Source organism: Ixodes scapularis, unplaced genomic scaffold, assembly GCF_016920785.2.
Source record: "Ixodes scapularis isolate PalLabHiFi unplaced genomic scaffold, ASM1692078v2 PGA_scaffold0__279_contigs__length_252992795, whole genome shotgun sequence".
In the NCBI taxonomy this organism is placed as follows: Eukaryota; Metazoa; Arthropoda; class Arachnida; order Ixodida; family Ixodidae; genus Ixodes; species Ixodes scapularis.
The window spans coordinates 241,146,426-241,174,219 of record NW_024609835.1 but is presented as its reverse complement, the minus strand read 5'-3'; the positions used below and the strand labels follow the sequence as shown (position 1 = coordinate 241,174,219).

General features: G+C 44.1%; 1 pseudogene; it reads left to right on the top strand.

The window, feature by feature from the left end:
* The first annotated feature begins 18,565 nt into the window (after positions 1 to 18,565).
* On the top strand, positions 18,566 to 19,430 carry LOC115313698 (annotated as a pseudogene).
* The last annotated feature ends 8,364 nt before the right edge of the window (positions 19,431 to 27,794 follow it).

Sequence of the window (27,794 nt, the reverse complement as noted above, 5' to 3'; positions counted from 1 at the left end):
TGGGGGGCTGTAGCAAAAGAAGGCGAAAAAGCCCTGTGACGAGGCCGCTAGCCCCCCCCCCCCCCCCCCCCCCCCCCCATTTCCTGCCCATAGCAGTCAGCAGAGACAGCATACAATAATTTAGCAACAAGATTGAAATAAACATAGGCATCAGTAAACCATTCCAATAAATATCATCAATATAAACATAAGCAATGCGTCATGATAAAAATAAAAAGGAAACAAACTAAAAAAAAATCATGAAACAAAAACCAGAGAAAACTGTATTCATTGACATTAACATCGCCATTATCAACAAAATCATCCAACGCACGTCTGACATTAACACATCACAAAACTTCACAACACCATGAAAGAGGGACATATTAAAGGCACTATATTGGCAATAAGAACACATAAAAGCTACATTAAATAATCTAAGGTAGGCGATCAGCTTCAAGGAAATATGTTCTAACTTTTTTCCTGAACGGGTGGATTGTTCTACACTGTTGTGCTATTTGCACAATGCTTAGGTGTTTATTTAGTAGGTTAGGAATTTGGTAATCTAGTTTTTGAGTTCCATAGTTAGTTCTAACATTTGGTTTTGTATAATTGGTACGCCTAAGATCGTATTCCGCAGGTTTATGAAGATAAGTATCGAGGAAATGTTCCTCATCATGCTTGATCTGATCAAAAATTACGATTGCCAATTTATGAGAGAGGACATGTTCTATTGGTAGTAACTTATATTTTTCGAATGAGGATACTGTATGTTTGATGTAGCCTGAATTGTCAATAATTCTTACAGCCTTCTTTTGTAAAAGGAATATTTTCTCAGTGTTCGTTTCCGTTGTTGTGCCCCACACTAAAAGAAAATATTGTAACCGAGAATATACAAAAGCGTAATACAGGTTTAGTTTGAGCCATTTTGGTAGTAATTCCCTTAGCTTGCGCAGCAATCCAATTGAACGTGAGATGTTACATCTTAAGTTATTTACATGATTAGTTCAACCTGAAAACTCCTCAAACCATACTCCAAGAAATTTGTGTGCCCTAGTAGACTCTATTGTTGAATTTAGAAAGTGGATATTTGGTTTATAGTGTAATGGTTTGTTCTTTGATCTAAATATTACATATTTTGTTTTCTTTGTGTTTAATTCTAGCTGATTTGACTCTAACCATACAGATAGTTCATTAAGCCAGCTATTTGCAGTTTTTTTATGCTCTTGCAGATTATCTCCGGAAAAGAACACGTTAGTATCATCAGCATACAATATAATATAGGGAGTAAGCGGCACGTTAACAATATCATTTATATATATTAGAAATAACAAAGGTCCAAGGATGGAACCTTGTGGAACACCGAACTGTATGCGGGAAATCTGCGATCTAAAACCATTCAGGACAGTAAATTGAGTTCAATCTAATAAATAGTTTTTGATAAAGTTAAGGGCGATTCCCCTTGCTCCATACCGTGGGAACTTTCCTATAAGAATGTCATGTTTTATAGAATCGAACGCTTTGCGAAAATCTAAAAATATACCGAGTGTGTAAAGGCGAGACTCAATATTACTTATTATTTCTTCCTTTATGTTCAACAAAGCCGATTCTGTGGATTTTCCTTTCTGGAATTCATATTGACAAGGCGTTATGATGTTTTTGTCAAAAATATATTTAGAAAACCTACAGTTTGTCACTTTTTCAGCGACTTTTGAAAATAATGGCAGTATCGAAATTGGCCGATAGTTATTTAGATTACTCAGCTCACCTCCTTTATGTATGACACACAGCCTAGCTATTTTTATTTTATGAGGAAATATGCCTGTTTCAAGGATTCTATTACATATATGTGCAAAAAGATAACATATCAGGTCGTTTATTGCTTTGATGGGAGCTACAGTCAGGTCGTCAAAGCCTGACGCGGTGTTGTTTTTTAATGAGATAATTATGTTTCTGATCTAGATGTCAGTGGTTGGTGCCATAAAAATAGAGTTTGTTTGATTCATATTAATAAAAGTTTTATAGAGATCGCTGTGAGTTACTGAAGGAGCACTAGCGCCAGCAGTCAAAAAATGGGAATTAAACTTTTCAGCCAATGACTCGTGCGAATAGGTCTTACCTTCAATTGTTAGTTCGTTTGGAATGACTTTAGGAACTGACGATAATAGGTCTTTAGCTATACTCCATATTTTTTTAGGGCTATCTTGGACAGATAAAAATTTATTTGTGTGATACCTGATTTTTGCTTTCTTTAGATCTGCAGCTAGTTTATTGCGCACTTTTCTGTACGCGGCTAGGACTTCAAAGTCTTTAGTTTTTATGAACTTATCGCAGAACTGGTTTCTCTTTGTTATTCTCTTGTATACTTCGGTGGTAATCCATGGTTTCTTTGATTTATAATGCTTCTTGTAATGAACTAGAGGGAACGCTGTGTCATAATGTCCTCTCATCTTGACTACAAAGTTGTCGTATGCCTTATCAGAGTCCAGTTCGGATAAAACGTCCTCCCAGTTATCGCTTGAAACGAGAGTGTAAAATTTCTCAGTATTTTGGTTACTCGTGTCGCGGTATGCTATGCTCTCACGTGGGTTTGATCTCTTGTTTCCTGAGTAGTCGTAGTGTATAAAACAGATTATAGGAAAATGGTCACTTAAATCAACTGAAAATACACCCGCATACGCGTCATCAGTTTGGCAGTTGGTAATACAAAGATCAATTAACGTTTCTGTATGTGATGTTATCCTAGTAGGCAAATTAATCAAGTTTTCACAACCGGAAGACTGCATTATTTCAAGAAGTTCAACCTTTGAGGGGTCTTCAGACAACAGATCTACGTTTAAGTCGCCTACTATGACAATTTTCAAGTTATTGGATGTAATATAATCTACTTAATGTGTAATAAAATAAAAAAAAACTTGCAATGATCCACATGGTGGTCTGTATATTGCAACCACAACCATTTTACGGCATTTGGCAACTAACGATTCATAATTATAGTTGACACACGTGAACTCTGAAACAATTTCATATGTTAGGCCGTCACGAAAATATAGCGACACCCCACACCCTTTCCGGTTTTCACGATAAAAAGCTAACAGCATCGCCAACCCCAGTAAGCCACGTTTCCGTAAATGCCAAAATGTCAAAGTTATGATTCAGCATATTCATGAACAGTTCAATTTCGTCATTTTTATTTCTAAGGCTTCTTGCATTTAGGTGAAATAAGGACATTTTTCGCTTGTTATCTAGTGCGTTATTTCTCATAAGTTTATTGAATGTTTCACAGTTGTAATAACAGCAATCAGTGGATGACTTTTCCATTAGTAAGGAAGTAAAATAGAAGAAAAAAATAAAAGAAAAAAAAAAGTGTTCAATCTTCAACGTATCTTTGTCAGTTCGTCTTCGCTGTTGATCCTGATAGCACTATCACCAGTCTTCTTTCTCACATATATCCGTCCGTTCTTCTGCCATGTGTACTGAGAGCCCTTTTCTTTGGCCTCCGTCTTCGCCAGCCACAGTAGCCTTTTGTTCTGTGCCGTCAGATTTTCATAGAATTGCGCCCTGTTTCCCCGAGGCTGACCTCTTTTCTGAAGCCAACGGTCTCTTGTTGCTCGCATAGAAAAACGATTCAGCACAGCTGGTGTTCTTTCGGGCTTTGTTGGCAACCTGTGTAGCCCTTCCACTTCTTGTTCAGTTAGTGGCGGTAGGTCGAGCTCTAAGGCTAGGTCGTTCAGCTTCTGCAGTAAATTCTCATTCACCGAATATTGTAGGCCATGAATTTCAAGGTTTTGTAGCCTGTTGTATTGTTCGAGGTCATTAACTTTTCGCTTCAGCTGTTTTGTTTTTTTCATTATCAGTGTTTTCTACCTATTGTATGCGTTCTTTAAGGTCTGTTATTTCTTGTCTTTGACTGCGCATCTCAGCAAGTAGCCCATCATACTTGTCTGACACATCGTGTACTTTTTTTTTCAATGTTCTCTACAGTGCTTTTCATTTCCATAAGTGCAGCAAGTTTTTTGTTTATTTCCACCAGCATGTTTCCTTCTTCGTGATCTTTAGTTTCTTTACTCTGTTTTGATTTTTCCGGTGCCTGTCCACCTCTCGTTTTAGTGATCTTGAAGTTGGGCATACCCAAGGATTTTTGGCGGCTGCGTTCCTTGCCTTAGTTGTTTTGGTTTCAGAACAATCACCAAAGTGATAACTGAACTTGCATTCAACACAAGTTAAAAACGAACCGTCCTCGGGAAGTGTCGCGTGGCAGGATATACACTCATCGGCGTCATCCGAGGACATAGTATTCAACAACAGTACACTCGAAGGCACTAGAAATGGAAGCAGCGGCAGTAGCAACCTCCTCTTCAGTGCATTGCCAAGAAAAGTTGTCGCCGAGTATAGGGTGTTTTCATGATACCTGCTTCACCACACAACACTTGCGCATTGCTACAAAGCATGCCTCAGAGATAAAAATTTGATTTAATATTTATAATGAAATGGAATATATTGAAGGACATGATTATCTAACCTAAGGAGCCGACCTAGTGTTTGTGAACGGTGGCCTGCTCCGGGCCACCTCAAACTACCTCCCTCATATACCTGTAATAAAGTTTTTCAGACAGACAAACAGAGTACTGTATTTTAGTATTTTGGCTGCAGTTCGCATTTCAATAGATATTTGTGCTTAAATTATTCTTGGCTAATAGCTCGGCACTAGCCCAAGAGTCATGCCTTACTTATTCAAACTTTTGATCGTTAAATTGCTTTCGGAAGTGATTTGCATAATTAGCAAAAACACAAAATGTTCATGAAGGCTGATTTGGGCATCTTAATTATATATTTGGAAAAATAATTTACTAGGTAAGGGGTCGGAAACCTGTGGCCCACGGGCTAGCAGAACCATAATCACTCATCTAGTACACAGATCATCGGAAGGTCAGGTTTGAAAGTTGCATGTAAAAACCCCAAGTTAGCAGTCATGCTGCATATGGAAGGTTTTCCCTCTACAGCGGTGAGAGAAACCATCTAATTTCATAGCTGAGTGACTCAACACTCTCTGAAGATTAAACAACCCATTTGATTTTGACGTTTATGATCATAATAAAGTCAAAGTAGATAAGTTTGAATCTATAGAAAGATATAAATTGCATATGTAGTTTATATGACCATACAAAGATGCCCTGGTATAAATTATATATGTATTCAGTTACCAAAATTGGCTCATAAGAAATCGAGAAATATGTATAGTCGGAGCCAGAATATAGGCGCTAAAAAGGATTCATGTTATACGACAGTGATTAAAAAATTATTAGCACTTCTGTTATCTTGCACCTAGAGTTGGTCACTCTGTCTTGTCAGCCCTTTTCGTACAAGGTTGCTGTCTCTACGGTCACTGCTGTGAAGGCAGTTGTGACTGTGTGGTAGTTGTGGCAGTGGTGCAAGAAAGAATGGCTGCCCCGTCTGTAATTTGTACGCGGCTCTCCTGAGCCGAAATAAATATCTATGTGGCTATCTACAAGTGGAGGAGTCATTGTTTCCGTGGTCTGAAGGGGTGTCTGGTGCCAATATCTATCAAAAACTTTGTGCACAGTATATCATGGAAATGTTTTGTTGCAAAGAAGTGTGCTTGATTGGGTACAGAAGTTATATGAAGGATCCACAAGTGTCAGCCATACCGGAGCGTATGCCCGTGCATGTCGACGACTGATGACGACAATGAGCGTGCTTCTGAGCTTATTCTGCCGGATAGACGAGTGGCAGTAAACGATATGATAAATAATTTGCGAATCAGCAAGGCTTTTCGCATGTCATAATTCATGGCAGGCTTGAGTTTTGAAACATTTTTATCTAAATAAAATCTACAGGCATGAATCATTCTTAATCACTCTTGTATTTAAGATTTTTCCTCTTTTTTTCTTCAGTTTATTATTGAGAGATTTACTGCTCCAACCAGAGAGCATGGATGCTAGATTGTGCTTTGCCATTTCTGAATGGTGTTCTCCTTCAATGAGCCAGGTTTTTGTTTTAGGCCAGTGATTTTCGGAACCTGTAACCTCTTCCCTATAGATAGTTGCAACCAGACAGCACTGAAGTGATAAGAACTACCACGGGAATGCCGTTATTAGCAGGTTGTAGTCAATCATTGGTCTTAGATAGTGCTACTACAACAAAGTTTTCTATTTTGTGACCTAACTTGCCTCCAGATGGCACTGAAGTGCTGAGAACTTCCACGGGATGATTGTCATGCTCCGATTGGAGTCAGTCATTGGTCTTAGACGGTATTTTTACAACAAAGTTTTCTATGTGGTCACCCAACTTGCCTCCAGACGGCACTGAAGTACTGAGAATTACCACGGGACGGTCGTCATCCTCAGATTGTACTCAATCATTGGTCTTAGACGGTACTTTTAGAACAAAGTTTTCTATCTGGTGACCCAACTTGCCTCCAGAAGGCACTGAAGTGCTGAGAATTACCACGAGATGGTTGTCATGCTCCGATTGTAGTCAGTCATTGGTCTTAGACGGTACTTTTACAACAAAGTTTTCTATCTGGTGACCCAAATGCCTCCAGACGGCACTGAAGTGCTGAGAATTACTATGGGATGGTCATCATCCTCAGATTGTAGTCAGTCATTGGTCTTAGACGGTAGTTTTACAACAAAGTTTTCTATCTGGTGACCCAACTTGCCTCCAGACGGCACGGAAGTGCTGAGAACCATTATGGGATGGTCATCGACCACAGATTGTAGATTCATTTTTTAAATAAAAAGTGTGATCACTTAAAATTATTCAAAATTATTTACAAATAAAAATGTAAGCCTAACGTGGTGCAAACATATAGATGCTTACGGAACTAAATCATGTAAAATTTATTGAAAAGACAGAGGTTACTTCAATTTATATTACGGATGCAACACTGACATTAAGCATATTAAGTTTTCCTAGGTAATAGCTCAATGTGCTTAGCTGTTTCTGATATTTGGTGGCTTAGCCTGAATTACCCTTTCCCGTAATGAAACTATACTGAATTTGTACGAGGTGCATTCTGTGCAAGACTTGCTACTCACGGTAAAAATCAAGTGAACAAAGCTTCAAGACCGCTAACCTGGGCCGTGGAAAAATAAATTCATGAAGCTATTCAACGATAGCTGTTAAACAAAAACTGTGTTGAAGAAAGTGTTGGGGGGTTGTTAGCTTAAATTTCAATCTATTGGTTGACTATGACTGACCAAGCAATATGTTGTAAGCGAGACCTTCAGTGTTATCTAGAAAATAGCGTGATAAGTAGAATTTCAATTGTGTAGTTCGTATAACTTATTTCAAGAGTGTGCAATCAAACAAACCATCAAAGGAAGCTTACAAATTGTTTATATAAGTGTCTGTAACTTTTATGGACAATCAAATCTCTTTAATTACATATTCACTAGACATGTACATATTTCCACAGTTCAACATATGTGTTTCTTATGAAATGGTAACTTGAGTGAGTTGGTAATTCACAAATAAAGACAAATATGAAAATAAAAAACACAGCATGAAGCTTTCAATAAAGGGCGATCCTTTATGTATAAAGCCATAAGAATAAGCAACAACAAGAACTTTATTCCGACTTGTTCAAGCCACCTTTTGACATGACATACATTGGAGAGTTTCAAGTTCATAATCCAAGAGCTTCAGTGACCAAGAAAGCTTAAAATTTTCCCGATTGTGAATGTTTTAGCTTGTTTCCTGTACGCCAACAGCCTAGCTACCGCCTGTCAACCTTTTGCAATTTGCAATAAATGCAGTCAAGGTCACAAAGAAGTTACAGGGAAAGTCTTTGCCTTTGCATTCTTCGATTATACGCTAACCAAACGACTCGGGTTTGAGTTATTGGTTTGGGGATCCCAAGGCTGTTCAAACCGCTCACTGTGGTTGCCGTTTTCAGGATATTGGCGTACTGGGGCATTTATAAAGTTGACAAGTAATCTGTGCCTGCGGCGGGACACATGAGTAAAAATTTCACTTTTTGTTTTTTTGTGAACTCGACAGTGTGAAACTGAAGTTCGTTTTAGGCTGCAGCGGATGTTCAACGACGGTACAGTGCCGTTCTGTCACCTTTCCGTTAGAAACGAGCGCGATCGATGCAAGGACCTCGCAACGATCTCTTGACGACTTCTATGCGGAGGGCAGGTTCGTCTGCTTCTTGCGCAGGGGGTAGCGGTGACGTCAGAACGCCGAGTTCTGATTGGCTGATCGCGACCCCCTATCTGAACGTCGTCTGCTCCTTTGCAGCGTCGTCTGCTCGCAACGTCGTCTGCGTCTGTCTTACCTTTCCTGCGACTTTCGGAAGTGCAGAGGCCAGATTCACGAAACCACCTTACGCTAAAAATGTGCGTAAGACAAAACTTAAGAACAAATTCGTTTTCACGAAACGAAATTTTTGTAAGTTTTGCGCAGGTTACGACGAAATCCTACGACAGCTCAGAAGCTGTCTTACGCGCTTCTTACGATCATATCAGCATGGCCGACAGCGTCGCGGTCGCGACGACCCACGGACGTTTATTTTTCTACGTGCGCTTCTCACGCGTCCCGACTACAAGCAGCAAGAAAAAAGTAAAAAGTACTTGAAACAGACCACGACGAACAAGAACACTGGATCCACAAACACCCGGGAAAAGCTCCAACGGCCACGATTCCACCGAACGCGACCAAGTGAGCACGGCAGCTAGGCCTAGCAGGCCCACGACCGGTTGACGTGCTGAATGGAATATGCCCGCGCGACCCTTGTGAACCCTTCCCGTATTATACTTTGATCGCTGACCTCAATTTTAGATTAAGAGGTCAATTTCTTCCTCTTGTTATCTCCTTGTTTCTTGAGGCAACGGTGACTCGCCGGTGAAAAAGCGGTGAATCTCCGACAGACGCAGGAAAGGTAAAGCAGCCATCGCTATGACTAGCACACGTAAAGCAGACGACGTTAACTGCGCCAACCCACCGACGCTTTTAAAGAATGAGGGGTCTGGCCGCACACGAAAGGAGGGAAAAAGTATTTGGGAGGGAACTTGCGGACACTAACACGGTCACTCTCGGTTCTTAGCAATCAAACCTCGGCGCCTCGGGACAAGTACCTCGCCAGTGAGTCCTTTGACTTCCCTCCTTGATGCGCGTCTGCTCGTTGTTAGACAAAAACAACGTACCGCTCGAGTTATTTCGTCTGCCCTCTCTGAAAGGCCAAGTCGAGCTCGCTCGTAAAGACCTGCACTTCCGAAAGTCGCAGGAAAGGTGGGAGAGACGCAGACGAAGTCGCGAGCAGACGACGTTGCAAAGGAGCAGACGACGCTCAGATAGGGGGTCGCGATCAGCCAATCAGGGCTCAGCGTTCTGACGTCACCGCTACTTTCTTTCTAATGCGCGAAAGACGAAAATGAGCCGACTTGCGAGGCGTATTCGAGGATTTCTAGGCATTTTCGCAGCTGCCGTGGCGAGTTCGTCACTGTTTTGAACTTCATCGGTCTCAGGCATGACTTGATTTTAGTAGTCATCTTACTGCCAACTTATTCTCGACGATGTTTTGTCTTCAGCAATGTAGCGAGTAGAGCGTCCTTCTCGCGTTCAGTGAGATTTGGAACCCCCGATCAAAATGTGAGCACGAAAACTACTGTTACTGTCAAGATATTCTGTTATCAACCGATATTAAACACACAATCAGAGATGTAAAGAGCATACGTGTTTATTTAAAGCTCTGACTCCTGTTTTTGAAAGTTAAAGAGGGACCAGCAGAAATATTCTTTCGCCTGGCGGAAAGTCCTCCTCAACCTCTTTCTTTCCTTTTTTCTTTTGTATTGTAGCACGGCGGGGCGAGGGGAAAGGTCCCCTTTTGCGCCGGTTTCTTCTGAGAGGATAAGCCGAAAAATCCCCATTCTGAGCGACGGGCGATGGGTGCGGCAGCAGCGACCTCGTGACTTACGACGGGTATCTTCAGCTCCTATCGCGTAATCTGCCCTATTTTTTTGGCGGTTGTTCGGGCTAAAGTGTGACGCATTTTTAATTACTGCGCACTCGGCGAGCCTCACGGTACGTTTCTGCACAGAACAAACACCGAATGCACGACGTATACGACGCGAAGGCGATGGAGCAACATGGTTACACGGCCGTAGTGCAGAAAATCCGCTAGAAAAAAAAAAAACAATAAGGAAACTAGCAAAATAAAGAGTAATCACACCGTGCTCCAAAAACCCCAAAGTAGAAAATCGCAGTTCTTGCAAAAGAGCTACCGCCGTGGACACGGCACGCGTATCGGAGCGCTGCATGGAGCCGAGGGAGCAACGCGGCCGCGGCGAAAAGTTCGATAGCGACAAAAACGAACTAAAACACACAAAAAAAATATTCCTACAGCGCTTCAAAAGAACCGAAGTTTAAAAATAACCCCTAGTTTTGGCCAAAAAGACCCTCTAAAGTTGCAAAATGCTGCTAACCCGCGCTGAAAGGTCCGGCCAGACGGCACCTGACACCTACGTGGGATAAAAGGAGACCTCGAAGATGGCGACCGTGGTGGCCGATGCTAGCGCACCTAGCGAGTGACGTCAAGTGAATGTCACCTATATGATGGCCAACGAATGTAGATGACATTTATATTTACGCATCCCAGCAACCACATGAGGTGAGAAGGCAGCAATGGTGTTTGTCGATACTAAAAGGTTTTAGTGGATCGTCTAGCTCTTGGATAACTGTACCCTACAACAATATATAAGCTATAACCTTTCTGTGAGCATTCCTGACCGAGTGCGGCTATCGAAGCGTGTGGTGTTATAGTTCAACGTTGCTTAAATCGGTGTTATAGCACCTGCTGCTACTTTAAAGTATTTTTGAGGCATTAAAAATAAAATACAAATTAAATGTAGCCGATTTTTTTTAACATTATACGCGTTCGTAATTTGTCTTTGCCAACACATTTTAGGTATACTGCCACACAGTTAGCACGGAAAAACCATTGCCGATCTTTCTAATTTCCTTTTTTTTAATAAATGATGTTTAGAAAACTTTCAATCCAACTATACAACCTAAGTGGCAGAGCTCAGTGCTAGACAATACATGTTGCTGGGCAGAAATAGCAAAAAGCGCCGATGTCGCGTTCGGGCTAAAAGTGCCACGTAATGAACGCATACCGCTACAAGATCAGCGCAAGCATCATATGGCAATGAATTTATAACACAATTTGTTTTAATAGATGAAAGGTTTCAAGAAATCGTCGCCGCGCCTTGATTATCACAGCTGGCAACGAGTCACACTTACTCACGGCTTTGGCTTGCTTTATCAAGTCGTAAAAAGCATTCATCTCCGTGGTTTCAGAAAAAGTGAGATTCAGGTTTGGTCGGAGATTGCTACGGTTACACTCGTACGCTTTTTCAGTTCTATCTTGCATATATACGCTTGTTGCTGAAATAAACAAGGGCATCTGACTTTTCGCTCATCTTCGCCAAAGCAAAAGTGATTTAATTAGCTCAGGATTATAGGTTGAGCGAAATATTTACAAAGTTCGAGGTTCCCTGAGTTGCCTTTTGTATTCAATTCCCCCTCCATTCACCACCACTTCCTTCCTCTAAATAAACAACGTAGATTATTTTATAAACCACCAATAAAATAGCGCACTCGCTATACGTCTATTTGGCATAAGAAAGGCCTTGTTTAAATGTTCGATCAATGAACTCGTCTTCTTACTGTGCGTGACACAGCTAGCACAAACACAATATTGACATTTTTACGCAAGGGCCATGCAGAATTTAGTGTATAAGAACAAATTGATGCCTCATAAGTTGGTGCCCAACCGAAGCACTCTTTACCGAATCGCTTGTTTAAAAATAGCAACTTTTCAACCATAAAAATAAAACAAAATAACACCACTTTTTTGGGGGCCACTAAATTTACTAATTCACTCCGTTAGCGTTGATTGTGCAGCGGTATGCGTACATTACGCGACACTGTTAGCGCAAACACGACATCGGCGCTTTGTGCTATTTTCTTCAGCAATGTATCGACTCGCACTAAAATCTACCACTTAGGTTGATACTCGCATTAACAGTTTCCTAAACATCATTCACTTCTAACAAGAAAAAAAAAGTGGGAAACACCGCCGATAATTTGTTCGTGCTAACTGCGTGCGTGGCGTAGGGTCCCTAAAAGTTTTTTACAATGTTAAATACAATTCTGTGTCACGTTAAAAAATTGTCTGCTGTGTTTTAGTTTCTTTGGGACACCAGAAATACTTCGAAGTGGCGGCCCGTGATATGGTACCGATACAAGCAAAGTTGAACCATAACACGACACGCAAGACTCGCCAAAAAGGGGTTCAATATTGTCTTTTCCGCTCCATAGCTGCACTCGATAAAGAATGTAAACAGCGAGTCTAGCTTACATTTTGTTGTGAGGTACGGACCGCACGGTTATTTAAGTGGCTAAAAGCAACCCACTAAAGCTTTTTTAAAATTGACATCCACCCTTGATGCCCTCTCACCTCAGGTGGTTGCTGGGAATGTGTAAATATGAACTTCACACATTTTGCTGGCCATCATGCTCTGCGAGTTAGGCACACAACAGGGCATTTTAGTAAATCGTTTTCAAAGGCCCGTTGCCACTTCAGGCGCCCGCTTCAGAGAATGCATCGAAGTGGCAGCGCGAGCTCCCGCTAAAGATAGCGTGGCCTGAAAACATAGTCTGCTAAAGTTCTCCAATAATTTGTGCTTGCTGCTAGAAAACAGATACCTTCTACAAAATACCCGAGCCTGGTACATCGTTTTCGTTTCTATCGATCCCAATTTGAGGGAGGTTTGAGCGTGATAAGCCATTTTCTTGAAGGTCGAATGTTTGTGAAGATGCAAGTCATCCCTTCATATTCAAGTCGCCACATCTCGCGCATGTGTTTTGAGCTCCTTGATCAACCGAGAATAGCTATGCGGGGATGCATCGCAGCTTCCAAGTACGCGTTTACTTTGCCATGGGCTAAACCAAAGACCTTCGACAGCTGAAATTCGGTGACTGCGCGGGCGCAGCCGTGCAGCTCCGTAAAACCTACACCGGAGGGGCTATTCTTGGTGAGCGCCGAAAAAATGGGGCAGATCACGCGACAGGAGTTAAAGATACCTGTCAGTCACGAGGTCGCTGCTGCCGCACCCATCGCCCGTTGAATGGGGATTTTCTCGGCTTATCCTCTCAGAAGAAGCCGGCGCAAAAGGGGACCTTTCCTCTCGCCCCGCCGTGCTACAATACAAGAGAGAAAGGGAAAGAAAGATGGTGAGGAGGACTTTCCGCAAGGCGGAAGAATATCTCTCCTGGTCACCCTTTAAGCGAGAAAATGATTAAATTTGGAGACCTTTAATTCGTTACTCACCGAAGAAATACAGCAAAAAGCAGATGCCTACGACGCCTACAGCGGCAGTTTTTTTGTTTACATCACGTGACTCCTCTCCGCCAATCGTATAAGTCCCTCTGAGCGTTCCCTAGTTCACTCTGTTTGTCCCTAGATTCCCTACTCAAATCCAGCGTTTAGCTAGGGGCGCGTCTGTAAAGCCGGCTTAACGTTGGTGCAACCGGAATTTAAACCCGTGCTTACCTGAGCTCGGTTTAGGGCGCTAAGCCGGCTTAGGAAAGTGCCGCTTTGGGTTAAGGTAAGCGGCGTTGGTGCAACTGGCCCTAAGCAATGCAAAACGTCACGCTTACATTGCTTAATGTCACAACTCAGACCGCATTTTTTGGTGTAAGTGCATGTTTTGGCATCGTCATTCGCTGAGCTGCCTCCGTAAGTTGCGGTGATTGGTTCTCCGAGTGTTGTGCGGGAAAGTGGACGCGAAGACTTTTTTTAGAGTGTACGGTCAAGTCAGGGGTGTGGAGACGGAATAGACACGTTCGTTCATTTACTTTGAAGCTGTGCAAAAAAGCAGCTCTCTTCACAAAGTGCCCCAAAACGCGCCGGATTCCGTCCAAGTGTCGTGAAGTGACTATCGTCGACACTGTATATTGGATATGCTGTGTTATTTGAGACCTTTCTCAAATCCTGTTCAGATAACGCAGCACCGTGGGGTACGTGTATTATACGTGGTTCGATTGATGAGACTCGTTGAATTTCATGATGTGGACGGGGAATATCCACGCTGTTCGGATATCCTGTGTGGTCAAATATTTTGACCTATATAGATTGACACGGCTGAGTGTACGGTGCCGTAAAACGATGAACATAAAATGAAACAAACATTCCAGTTGCATTTGTTTTGTCGCGCACGGACTCACCAAAACAGCTTTCATTTTTTTTGTTTTTGTTCCCAAAAAAAGTACAATGCATTCTTAAAAACCCCGAGAAATTCTATTTGCCATAGAACACAAAATAAGAAATAGAACGCGGAAATTTAGCCTCTACCAGCGTCCGGAAATGCGCCTACGCAGGCTGCCACAGCCCAGCGCAGTCGGGCAACACTGACGTACCCTCTCAAACCAGGGACGCGCGCTGTAAATCGCTTCGTTCGAGACTGCCGCTGGAAAGGTCTATGACCTTTGCAAAAAGAGCTCTCTGGCCGCCGCCATTTTGCGAATCGAGTGACCCCTATCAGCCAGAAATTTCTGCCACCCGCCTGAGCTGTGGAAACCTGGTCAACGTAACTCCCCACCTGCATTGAGCATTCGGAGATCGCCGACTTTTCTTGGAAGTTTTTAATTGATTTGCCTGTTCAGGATGCTTATTAATTCTTTGTGTGTTATCTTCCACTGTGAGAATTAAAGGATACCAGGGCTCGTAGACTCCTCGGCCTTTGCAGGAAACGAAGAGAGCGAACGTCAAGCAGCCCGCGATGCGGGCAGTTCGACGTTCTTGGAGGATTATTTCTGTTGAGATAATCTCTAAAAGGCCTTCCTGGCTATGTTACGGGTCTTTACGAAAATTAGCTGGTAGGGTTGGGTCCGGGGTGTGGGGACGGAATAGACACGTATGTTCATTTGCGTTGAAGCTGTGCATTAAAGAAGCTCCCAAAACACGCCGGATTTGTCTGATCGTCGTGAAGTGGGTATCGTCAACACTATATATTGAAATGCTGTGTTCTTTTAGACCTTTCTCAACTCCTGTTCGGATAACGCGACACCATGGGGTACGTACAATATATGCTGTTCGATTGATGAGACTCGTTGAATTTCATGTCCTGGGCGGGGAATATCTATGCAGTTCAGATATCCTGTGGGGTCAAAGATTTTTGATGGTTTATACGATTGTAGATTGACACGGCTCATTCTATGGTGCCGTAAAGAGATCAACATAGAATGAAACAAACATTCCAGTTGCATTTGTTCTATGGCGCACGGACTCACCAAAGCAGCTTTCATTTCTTTGTTTTTGTTCCCAAAAATAGTACAATGCATACTTAAAAACTCTGAGAAATTATGTTCGCCATAGAACACAAAAGAACGCGGAAACTTAGCCTCCACAAGCGTCCAGAAGTGCGCCTACGCAGGCTGCCGCAGCCCACTGACTAGAAAACCCACAGCCCAGCGCAGTCGGGCAACGCTGACGTCCCCTCGCAAAACCAGGGACGCGCGCTATAAATCGCTTCGTTCGAGACTGCCGCTGGAGAGGTATATATACTGACAAAGCCTGGCAGACCGCCCCGAGAAGCGGCCGCCGAAATGAAGAAGGTGGAGCGGCAGACAAAGGATGAGAGAAGAGCTACGTGACTGGCGCCCCGCTGTGGTGAGACGTCGAAACACACTTCTCCCGAGCGAACAATTGTATTTCGGGTACTCGCCGCTGCAAGAGCTGGGCCCTGACGTCCAGGTTCCCCGAGAAATGGCTCTTTGATGCTCTGTGCTACAAGAACCTCGCGCTTCAATCTGTGACCGGGCACTCTATGGCTCCGTCGTCGAACGGCCAGAGTTTGTGAATATAGAGGAGGCTATGGTACGACACATCCAAGCGTCTGGCACAGGTCTACGGTCTTAGCCTTTCATATATACTATACGCCTATATGCAGACACTGACGGTGTTTTAGGAATACCGGAAAGTTTTTATCCAATGCAGAATAACAACTGAAGATGCATGGATGCGCGTCGTGGTTAGACACGAGATTTAGTATATTTCAACTATTCCTGATGCAAAACAGGACATGGCGCTCATTCTGGCCGGTGCAGTGCAAGCATAATTTGCAACTCGTATTGATGGTTTAAGTTGATGTTTTCTGCATTTCATGTACGTTCTGCAGCAACTCTGTGAAAACTCTGCTCCACAGTTTTCTATGCCGACACGGAAGGGGAAATTAAGACTACGGATATACACATCGTGACTTTTTTTGTGTGTTTGTGAGCAAAACTTGATGAACGTTCGTGCAGTCAAATGCAGCTTAAGTATTTTTGTTCTACTAATTTATGGAAGCGAATCTTTTCAACAGCCAAGCAAATCTTGCAGAGTTATATATTTGCAGTGACTGTTCTTCGTATAAAAGGCGGGGGTGACTGCATTTTACTGCTAATGAGGGGAGGCGGAGGGCGGTTGTCATGTATTTATTTGAGAACGTAAAATTATGGGGAAGAGGAGCGTTCGGAAAAGGCAACGCCGTTTGATTTGTTTTGTTCCAACTATACCATTCTCACCTCAAGAACAGTAGTAAAAGAGGTCCGGCTTCTCGCGGAGCATTACTAATTTCCCCCTTTATTTAGAGTACCAAGATATATGTAAGGGCAATTTAGATTAGATATGTGTTATCTCATAAAGAGGTACACGTTCCAAACGCCAAAAGCATCAGCTTTTCTCCGACAAGCCAAATATCGTAAGAACTACTTTGTGCCGCGTATGAACAATGCGCCAAACTTGCTTTTTTCTTGAGGTGAAAAAGTGTATAGTTTTCCTACGAAAGCTATACAAAGGAACAGAACACCGCGCGGACAAGGGTTGTCTGTTCTTGCAATCCCATTTTCGAAATAAGCGCTCCAGGAGTTGACGAGATCCTACTAGTAGCATTGTTTTCCCTCAAAATGAAAAAAAAAGAAGAAAAAAGTTACTTCTGCGAGTACATACACGCATACAAACGTTTCAGTTTTATTTTGCGTTTAAATTGAGTCTTTCCCTAGTGCGCTCGACGCAGTACTGTGAGAGAGTAAAGCCTGGTTCAGACAGTTGCGTTTGACTGCGTTTGACTGCGTTGCGGCAGCGAGAAACCAGGACATCTCTGCTGCTTATATCGCGTGCCAAGATGACTCCTTGGATTGGATTCCACGCTTCATACGAAGCACAGATGTGCCGGTGACTAGCTTTCCGCACTCGACGCAACGCAGTCAAACGCACTCAAACGCAAGTGTCTGTACCGGCCTTAACTGGTTCAGACAGTTGCGTTTGACTGCGTTCGACTGCGTTGCGGCTGCGAGAAATCAGGACATCCCTGCCGCTTATATCGCGTGCCAAGATGATTCCTTGAATTGGATTCCACGGTTTATACGAAGCACAAATATGCCGGTGACTCCCTTTCGGTTTTCGACGCAACGCACTCAAACGCAAGTGTGTCAACCGGCCTTTAAGAAAGGTTACGAGGTTAAGCGATCAATATTTCGCGATATTATTTTACACTCCTTATTGATATAAACAATCGTCACTGGTAATAAACACGTTACTCACCGACTATCGCAAAAAAAACAAAAGGATAGCTGTTTTATATTACTAAGAAGAAACTCTTTGCGACGTTTCTTCTGCTCAGCCCTCACGTTCCGCGCTGTTTCAAAGCAGAAGCACTCTGGAAATGGGAAAATGAAAGAAAATAACCCCACTTATAAAATTTATATTGCCAATTTCGGCGTCGATCAGAGACCTCGTTTAGTTGTGCTGAAGCCTGAGCCAAAGGACGGCAGGCGTTTCCCGATGAAAGCAAAACCCTTTAAAGTGCCAGGCGTGCTCGCTCGACACAAAGCAAAAAGGACATGTCACGCGACGAAAGGCCTCCGTAGGATTGTGAAATTATTTCATGCTCAGCAAGCATCGGCAGTCGCGCTAGTTTCTGTTTTCAAATGAAGTTAGGGCGTGGGGAGGCAGCAGCGTTGGGGACGTCAGTCAATCACGAGACCCTGGGCAAGTGCTTTTTCTTTTTTCTTTCTTTTTATGACAAAATATTTTTTAAGACGTCTTTGTACGGGGAACGTCAGACCTCGTTTATTTCCACGACCGGACGTGTGTAGCCGCTAATGAAAGTTTCCTGCCACGATACCCATCTCAAAGCATCCTGTACTTGGCACGAATCCAAGATTACGATTGAGGTCTTCTATAATTAAGAATGCCATGTGAGCTCCCGCGCCGCTGGATAAGGCCACCGGATTTTCATATCTTCAGCTACATCCGTCAGCGTTCGAGAACGCCCCCCCCCCCCCCTTAAAACGCATAAAAGGGAGCTCCGTGGTATTCGCAACCAGTGATTCAGTACTCGCGTATCTCAGATTTGTATCGCCATAGACGCTTTATATTTGTAAACTAGTCTAATATAAAATTACTCTCGCGCTTTAATAAACTTCTGATACTGGTGGCGGCTAATACTGGTGCAAAAGTTAGAAGGAGAAACCATCAAGGACTGATTGGTGCTAAGAAGTCTATTTTCGTCCGATGAAAGGGTACAAGACATCAGCGACGTAATCAAAGATGAAGCGGCCGGTGATGATGCTAGCGTGCTTCTTATTAGCCGCAACGACCGTCACATCTTCCTCAACGGAAGACAACCTCGTGGACACTGTGGAAGAAAACTCTCAGTCTCGACCGTGGTTCACGAAACCCCAGCGAATGCAGAACGTCATGAAAGTGCAGCCCGTCGGAACGGCCGTGAGATTCAACTGCCACGCGAGGGGCAACCCGACACCCAGGGTATCGTGGTTTAAAGACGGTAGACCGCTGGTTCAACAGGCCAACGGTCCGACCTCCAGACCGGCAGACCAGTTTACGCTTAGTCTGGTACGTCTCACCAAGAACGACAGTGGCGAGTACACGTGCGTTGTGGCCAACCACTTGGGCTCCGTCGAATGGACGTATAATCTAGACGTCTACGAACGCTTCAAATCGACGCCGACCGTCATCTGCCAAGACCGCAACCGAACCGTCGTTGAGGGTGAAAATGTGATGGTCCGTTGCGAAGTTTACAGCGACCTGACGGCCTTCGTTCGGTGGATCAAACACTACCACGTGAACGGCACTTACTTCGACAAAAACGGGGCGCCGTACGCAAAGCTGATCAACGATGCAGCAGCGGCGGACGTTCGCGAACCATTCACGCTGACGCTGAACAACATCACGTTGAACGACGCCGGATTCTACACGGTTCTCGCCGGCTCGCCGTTGGGAGTGTCTCGTCAGACCGTCGCCGTGCGCGTGAATCCGAAGCCGTTCCCGGGGTACGGATGAAGAGATGTGCACTCACAAACGTTCCTGGCCGTGTACACTCTAAAAAAAGTCTGTGCGTCTACTTTCACCCACAACACTCGGAGAACCAATCAGCGCAACTTACGAAACATATGTTTAGACCAAAAAACGCTGACTGAGTTGTGACATTAAGCAATGCAAGCGTGACGTTTTGCATTGCTTAATGCCACAACTCAGACAGCGTTTTTTTTTTTTGTTTTTTGTTTTTTATTTGTTTAAACATATGTTTCGGCATCGTCATTCGCTGAGCTGCCTCCGTAAGTTGCGCTGATTGGCTCTCCGAGTGTTGTGCGTGAAAGTAGACACACAGACTTTTTTTAGAGTGTATGTACGCTGCACCGTGACGCACTTGGAGTGGCACTCATTGGTTGCCCTTTATTCAACTTAGCTAATAGAAAGAGAGATCGGTATCATACTCCTCTGTTGATTAAACTACACTAAAATATGGGATAAAATAGACAACGTGCGGGCGAGGTGGTGCGTGTTAATCGTGATGTTTAAACCCAGAGGCTGGGAATAAACTTGAAGATATATTAGAAGAAACAGAAGAAAAGTCACTCTTCGTCTGTTTCTTCTAATATGTCTTCAGATTTCCTTCCCAGTATCAGGGTTTAAACACCATGATCATAATCCATACATAATGAACGCCTTTTTGCCACTGATGTTGCGTGACCGCTGGGGCGCGATTCCGTTCATCAACATCGTTTTAAACGATTAAAACCGATGTCCAGAGCTCTGTGAGCACTGTGGGACGGCACATGTACGCAGAAAGTTTTGAGAGCATAGCGGATGATAGGGCGGTCTGAAAAACGATGCTGCATGCAGTGAAGCGTTACGTACTTGAGAGGGTGACTTGACAGGTCAAAGAGTTGATGGTGAAACCTGCACAAAACATTTGACAACATGCCCATGTTACCAACAAAATTTTGTTGCAGTGTCAATAATAAAAATACATTTTGTCTTTGTTTTTCTCAATTGATATTATAGCAGTCACTACCCCTCACTGTGAAACGTTATTTTGTATACGAACTTCATAGGTATATGCATGGTCTCTTCAATGCCGCGATGCTGTCATCATGTATCTGTTTTACAGGCACACGAAATTGGAGGGAATTTGAGACCGCCAAACTGACTGCATAAAGCGAAAAGCCTATCGCTTTTATCAAAGAATCGAAGCACTACTTTACTGATTGCAGCCTCTCGTGATATTTCGTGTAACTATAAATAGCACTTCCACCACCACCATTTTTTTTTTTTTTTGCATTTCTTCTCGTGGTGAAGACTTTGTTTCGAGTAAAGCTGCGCACCTCGCGGAAAGGCAAGGCTATTTCGCCACCTCCAGAGCATTCGACATGCCTGTATAAATACGTAAAAGTGATTGTAACATCCTGGCTATACATGCACATAAATATCTCCACAACCATAATTTATTTTCTCCTTTCCTCTCTCTCTTTCTTTTTCCACTCCGTATATTACTAAAAAAACTTAAAATCAATGGCTATCAGGAAGCTCTACATAACGTACAACGCGATTTCTTAATATTAGATTTTGTTTTTTTTTTTTGCAACGAAAGCTAACAACTTGAATACGACCCACGACCGCAGCTGTGTGCCTTTCTATAGTCGCAGTCCAGTCCAGAGTCCAGAGCATCTAATTTTTGCTGCGTAGCCAATGAGATTGCTCATTAACCGACCAGAAAGTCATAATAAAATATTACAAAACATGCAGTTTGAAGATTATAAGCCACCCCCTGGCGATTCTTTAAGCCGTCAATGTCTGTGAGTAATACAGAAGTCGAGGGTCAATAGCAAACATTAAAGATCATGCTTTCTCCTTTAATGTGGGTTATTTGTGATCAACGGCGCTAGCTCCGACTCCATAATTTGAACACAGTCCAACGCGTACCGGCGTGTTTGTGAGCAATGTGTTTACGTATATAGGGTGTCCTTAGCGGACCTTCCGCCGTAAAACGAGCCGGAAAAAATCGGCGCTTGCACATAGCAAAGCTCAAACTTCTACCGAATATGTACCGAGCCGGTCAGTTTTACCGTGAGAAAACTCAGGGCGCAGTTTTCTTCCTGCAAAAAAAAATTCGAACAAAAAATGAAAGATGTTTACAAATATCTATTGGTGAATTGGGGGGTCGTCTCTCTCCTCTGACCTCGATTCAGCAGGGCGCACCCTCCTCGCCGCCAGAGCTACTCGGGATTATTTTCAGCCAATCACAACTGCTGGCTTCGGAGCGCTCCGACATTCTCGAACCAATCACGGAATTCATATTTCTTGACATTGGTAACGCATTAAATACAACATGATCTTAAAGCGTACGGTGGATGATTGAGCAAAATTTACACTCGCAACGGGATGCAATAACGGTTGTGACGTAAATTGTTTTACGCATCGGCATGTAAAAAAAAAAGAAAGCAGTATTTGACTTGATTTTTGCAGAACGGAATGAACGACAACCCTTGGAAACAGCTGTCAACTCATCGCGTTTTCGACAGGGAACGCGCTGCAATAGCGGTCATGCGTACGACTGAGCAGGCGAATATAAAATGCTTAATAAACCGCATTTTTCTCACGGCGAAATATCGTGCAAGCATCGCCATATGACACAAATCACAGTGCATTATATTCGGCTCTCTCTTTATTTTACAACACAAACTTTTGAACGCACTTTTACCAAACCTCGAAAATTTCTTGAAGCGACTACAAAATCCGGTAAAATAGCGGCGAGCTCTGCGAGCTGTTTCGTCGACGGTTAGGCTTAGCGGATTCACCGCCGTGAGATGAACGATCTTGTGAAAGCACTGGGAACAGTTCACACGTCGGCTTTTCCTGTTACGGTCGCAAACGAATGTCGTCCCGTCCGTTGTAATCCTCGCACCGTCAAAAGCACAAGCGCTTTGTAGAACAGCACATCAATCACCGTCATGCCGGACCCCGCAAACGACCACAGACCCCTGCCGGCCATCGTCAACAAAACCACGTGATCACCGTCCAGCTACCACGTGACGCCTGCGCCGCTCCGCACTCCGACGGCTAGAGACGGAGTGCCAGAGAGCGCTCTGAGAGGGAGAGGCGCCCTCGGAATGAAACCACCCCATCAGGCCACCAGCACTCTCTTTTAACCAACCCGATTTCGCGCGCTCTGGAAAGAGCGCTCGAGAGCGCGCAGAAAGAACCACGCGAATTCGCCATATGATGCAAAATTACAGAGCAGCTCTTGGAGAGGAGGAGGGAGGGTATGCCCCTCCTCCCCTTCCCTACACTCTCCTGTCCTCTCCTTCTTCTTCTCCTCCTCCTTCTCTATCCCTCCTCCTGCAATTCAGTTTCCCCGCTAAATTTAGCGGGAAAAATGACGTCACATGACTTGGTGTCACGTCACCTATCAACGAATTCAGTTTTTCCGCTAGATTTAGCGGAAAAATTGAAGTCACGGGACATCAAAGCCCATTCAATTCCCCGGGGAATTGAATGGGTGTTGAGGTCACGTGACGTCAATCTTGCAGCTAAATCTAGCGGAAAAACGGAATTTGCTTGCTACATCTAGCGGACAAACTGAATTTCCCCGCTAAATTCAGCGGGGAATTGAAATTGTGTTGAGGTCACATGACGGCAATTTTATCGATAGATTTAGCGTAGTTACGCCGACCCCGACGCAGCGAAACACGGAAACGGGCGCCTAAGAGCCGCGCTCTAAAAACTTTGCAAATCAAGGTTGGGCGCCATCGCAGACGACCGAGTTAGCGATGCCATTGACTTGTGGCGCAATCTCCCGATAAGCGCAGAAAGCAGACGGCGCACTTTGTTGTCTGAATTTCGCTGTCATGGACTATAGTTAGGGTTGTTCGTTTTCGGGTTTTATATATTTTTAAATTCGGGGGTAAAAATCGGGTGCTTTTTTTCAAGCTAATAATCGGGGACAAATCGGGTTCTTTGTGAAAACATTTTGAAATTCGGGTATTTTCGGGTTAAATTTACAAATATACTACGTAATACAATCGGGTTTTTTTTTTTTTTTTTTTTTTTTTTTTTTATTGGAGGGTATCATGAGCTTTCTGCCCCAGTAGAGAATTCCAGTGTGGGGGATAATCGTCGTCTTGCCGTTCCCGAACGTTAAGCTCCCCTTGGGGGAGAGCTCCGCTGCTCCGATTGCCGTCGATCGCTTCAGGGGAAGCACTGCTCAGGAAATCCTCCTCTCCCTCAGGTGTCAACAAAAACCCGGATCGTTTGAGGAACGGTCGTTTTCGATCAGATATTTCGCTATGGAATAAACTTGTTAAGTTTTCCAGATCTGCTTACCCCGACTGACTGCCTCGGACGTTGTTCGTGAGAACGGTAGACCGCCAGCGAGATGGCCATGCTATAGCCGAGAGACCGGGCTGGGCGTCGACACCTAACAGCGGTCGAAGGGGATTGATAGTACATTTTACAAGCTGTGTGCAGCAGGGCCGGAGCTACGTGGCGTGCCGAGGCGGTTCCGTATGCACAGCGGAGGGACGGAAATGTCCCTCCGAAGCCCCAACGCCTATTGTCGCTGTTCTTCAGCCGGCCTCCGCAGAATGTCACGGTGAGTTAGACGCGCTCGTTGGGCGGTCGGTTGAGAGCCGTGTAGCGTCCACAGTGCTGCACGCAGCGTGCGAAATGAACTAGAGGTCACTGTTGTCCCGAGGTAGGGTAGCTAGCGTGTGTGCACCGCGAACCCCGTATGGCGTAAAAATAAATAGGTTGGTTATGTGGTTTTGGAATTCGGGGAGAAATCGGGTTTAACCCGATTCTCCTAAAAATGTTCGGGGTGTAAAAATCGGGTAAAATCGGGTTTTGCCCGAAAACGAGCAACCCTAACTATTGGCGACGTGCGCGACCGAAAGCGTCGCTGTGGTCGGCCTTCCACGATTGGCCGAACGCTGACTATGACGTAGGAAAGGGGATTTATTATTGACGAAATAAGAGGAATGAAAGAACTTTAATTTCGACGGTGTTGGCAGTGCTGCTTTGAGAGCGCAATGATTTCAGGCTTCCACCATGCTATTTAAAAACACCATCGAACTTGTTGTTCGCAAGGTAATGACGTTACAAGGGGGAACCATAGGAGGGCGCCACCAAAACATCTCGCCGCTAATAGTTACCCAGGGAAAAATTAGATTTGCGCTCGCGGAGTTACCCTGCGTGCTATGGTATGTTGCAGCGCTTCGGTTCTACCGATAAATCCCTCACGATCAACAGCGAAAGGCTGACGCGAAAAAAGAGGACTGCTTCCACTGTTTGAAGAACGTCATTCTCTGCACGGATTTTTCAACGGTGAGCAATACTATAGCCAACAGACCGCACTCTTAGGCTCTCGAAGCACAGACCGTTAGCCTTCTGTTCATCAGCTCAACCAATGTGAAGCGTCAGCGGTATCGGGCCTGAGTGGTCAAGTGTAGTCTCAGTGGCACAATCGGTCCCACCCCTTTTTGTTACTGAGACCACGTGGCTGCTTCAGCACGATACTGCTCACCTATGTCAGTGTATTTCACATCCATCGATATTGTACGGACCCCTTGTGGATCAGCGGAGATGATGGAGGACCACGTTCGTGGTGAGGGGAGAAAAAATGTTTAGGTTAAATATAATATTGTCACGATTGACAAATGGCGAGGCGGCGAATAACTCAAGAAACTAAACGTTTAATGCAGCGAACTTGAGCCCAAAACAAAAGAGAGAAAGGCTAGGGTTCCAGGCGTCAATGTCGGCGAAACAGCATGATCGAGCGCTGGGGCGAGACTGATTCAAGAAGGTCGCGCCCAGTTTCTTATCTAGTTTGCGTCACTATCTAGATATTCGGCAAAGAAGGATCGAGAGTCGCGCGCTCGGGGCGAGAATGAGCATGCACTTTCAAGAACAAGAAAGCAGGAATAAATGCTAAAAGTTACGTCCGCAGCAAGAATAGATGCGATTCTTCTAGCAGCCCTTGACTGAGCGTTGCTTGCTCGGCCCCGCTGGCGGCAATATTGATATACTGAATGTCACAAAAAAAAAAAAAAAAAATACGCTGCTTTTTGTTTTTTTGTTTTTGTTTTTTTTTACCGCAAAAATAAACTAGGTATCGCCGAACGCTCATTCTCCGCCCAAAGGTAGCGCTAGAGCTCACAAACAGACACCAAAGTTTCAGCCCGATCCGATACCTTATTCAAAAGTTATGTGATAACTTAAAATTTCAATGGGAAAATGGCGGCCGACAAAGTTTTTGATTACATATGGCACCAGAAACCGAAAACGGCCAAAAATGGGCTCCATTTTCCCATTGAAATTTTCAGAAAATCCCTTATAACTTTCGAATAGGGTATCAGTTCGGGCTGAAACTTTGGCATCTGGTTGTGACCTCTAACGCTACCTTTGGGCGGAGAATGAGCGTTCCGCGATGCCTAGTTTATTTTTGCGGTAAAAAAAAAAAACCTGACATTTTTACACAATGGATATAACTAAGGGCTAGTGTGAAGCAGACTTCTCTATTGATATACACAAAAAAACTTGCCCGAAAATTCGAAAATATTTTCTCGATCTGCAAAAAGATCACGTTTATTGTCGGGTTTGATTGATGAGGCAGGGATTCCTGGACCTCTAGAATGCCTTCGCGGACCCCCATTTGAGAATCACTGATCTATGTCATTGGTTGAGCAGACTAAAAGGAAGATCAATGACCGGTGTTCACATTGAAACGCGATGAAGTATGGACTTGGAAACTACCAAGAGCGTCATCACGTATTCACGGAACATGCGGAGTACGTAACACCCTAGCGGCGAAGCACACTCTAGAAAAAGCCCGTGCGTCTACTTTCCCGCACAGCCCTTGGAGAGCCAGTCATTCAAACTTACGGAGGCAGCTTAGCGAATGACGATGCCGACACATATGTTGAGACCAAAAAAACACCGTCTTATTTGTGACCAGACTTGTACCGTACGCATTACAAGTAATCAAATTACTTGTAATCAATTACTTTTTGGAATAATTTTGTAATCAGTTGATTGCTTTTATTAGGCAGTAATCACGAGAGTAATTTGATTACTTTTTGAAGTAATAAAAATTACTCCTAACCGTTACTATTTTTTCACGGGACCCCCCCCCCCCCCCCCCCCCCCCCTCCACACACCTTTTTTTTCTGAAATGACAAAATTAAAATTTGCTTCTTTTTTCGAACGGAAAAAAGAAAGATTTGTGCGGAGCTGTAGGAAACGAGGTAAACCCCTTTGTATGTACAGCTTCTGTGGAATGTCCATTTTTTTTCGAGCTGAGACTGGGAGTGGGAAGCCTGTGGAGACAAAGGCCATTAAGAGACAAAGGCCATTAGGGGCGAAGTTCGAGGGAGCAGAATGTAGCTTTGTAAGTCCTTCGTTCAAACTAGGGAGCCTTCATGTGCGCTTTGCTAGGATGATGCCACCCTTTGTAATACCACTCGCCGACAAACCAGCAGCCATTTTCGTTCTCGGAGATAATCCGTGGGGCTTATAACCCTCCCGGAAACAAGCACCTTATCTCAGAAGTTCGGAGCAGCGTTGTGGAACCCACGGAGGGAGCTCGATTAGCATTTCCCACTCGGATGGGATTACCGATGGGCACAAAGGCCACTTTCCAGCGCACGGGGAAACAATGAGAGGAACAAAATGGCGGTGGAAGAGGGTGTGGGAAAGGGAAATAGGCAGTTGGCATCACTCTATGCGAAGCGCAGATGAAGGCACTCTAGTTCAAACTAGCCCCTCATGCTCACACACACAGAACTAAAAAAAAAAAAAAAAAAGACAATCCTCCTTACGGTACCTACTCGCAGCCCGTAGGAGAACCAGAACCGTAGCATGTCTAAAGCGGATGCAAAATATAACAAAGCCAGTTCAAATATTTCCCCATTTCCCCTCCGGGGTCTTTGTGACAAGCAAAGTTTCGAGTTGAGAAGCGATCGGGGCGATCTCTTCCGCTAATGGATACTATGATCCGTTTCAAATCCTGGAACTGCTGCTCTTTTGTATAACATGCGAGTTAATCCACATGTGAATAATAAAATGAGCGACGCAAACTTTGAGCGACAACCGTTGCTCAAGCTTAACAAGATCTAGAGCCCCCTCCGCCCCCTCCCCCTCCCCCCACCCCCGTCGACTGGCGAACGCCCAAATAATTAAACTCCCTCAAACGAAATCTATGCATGTGTCCGCACGCATTGTGAAGGTGCAAGAACCACGAAGAGGGACCCGTTTTTTCTTCTTCAATACTTGTGAAAATGTGAAATATAGGTTGGAAGAAGTTCATTGTTATCAGCGCTAAAGATGCAAGTCTTCACACAATAAAGTAATCGGAAAAGTAACGATTACTTTTTAGAGTAATGTCCAATTACTTTTGCTGTCGAGTAATCAGGTAATCTATTCGGATACATTTTAGTCAAGAGCA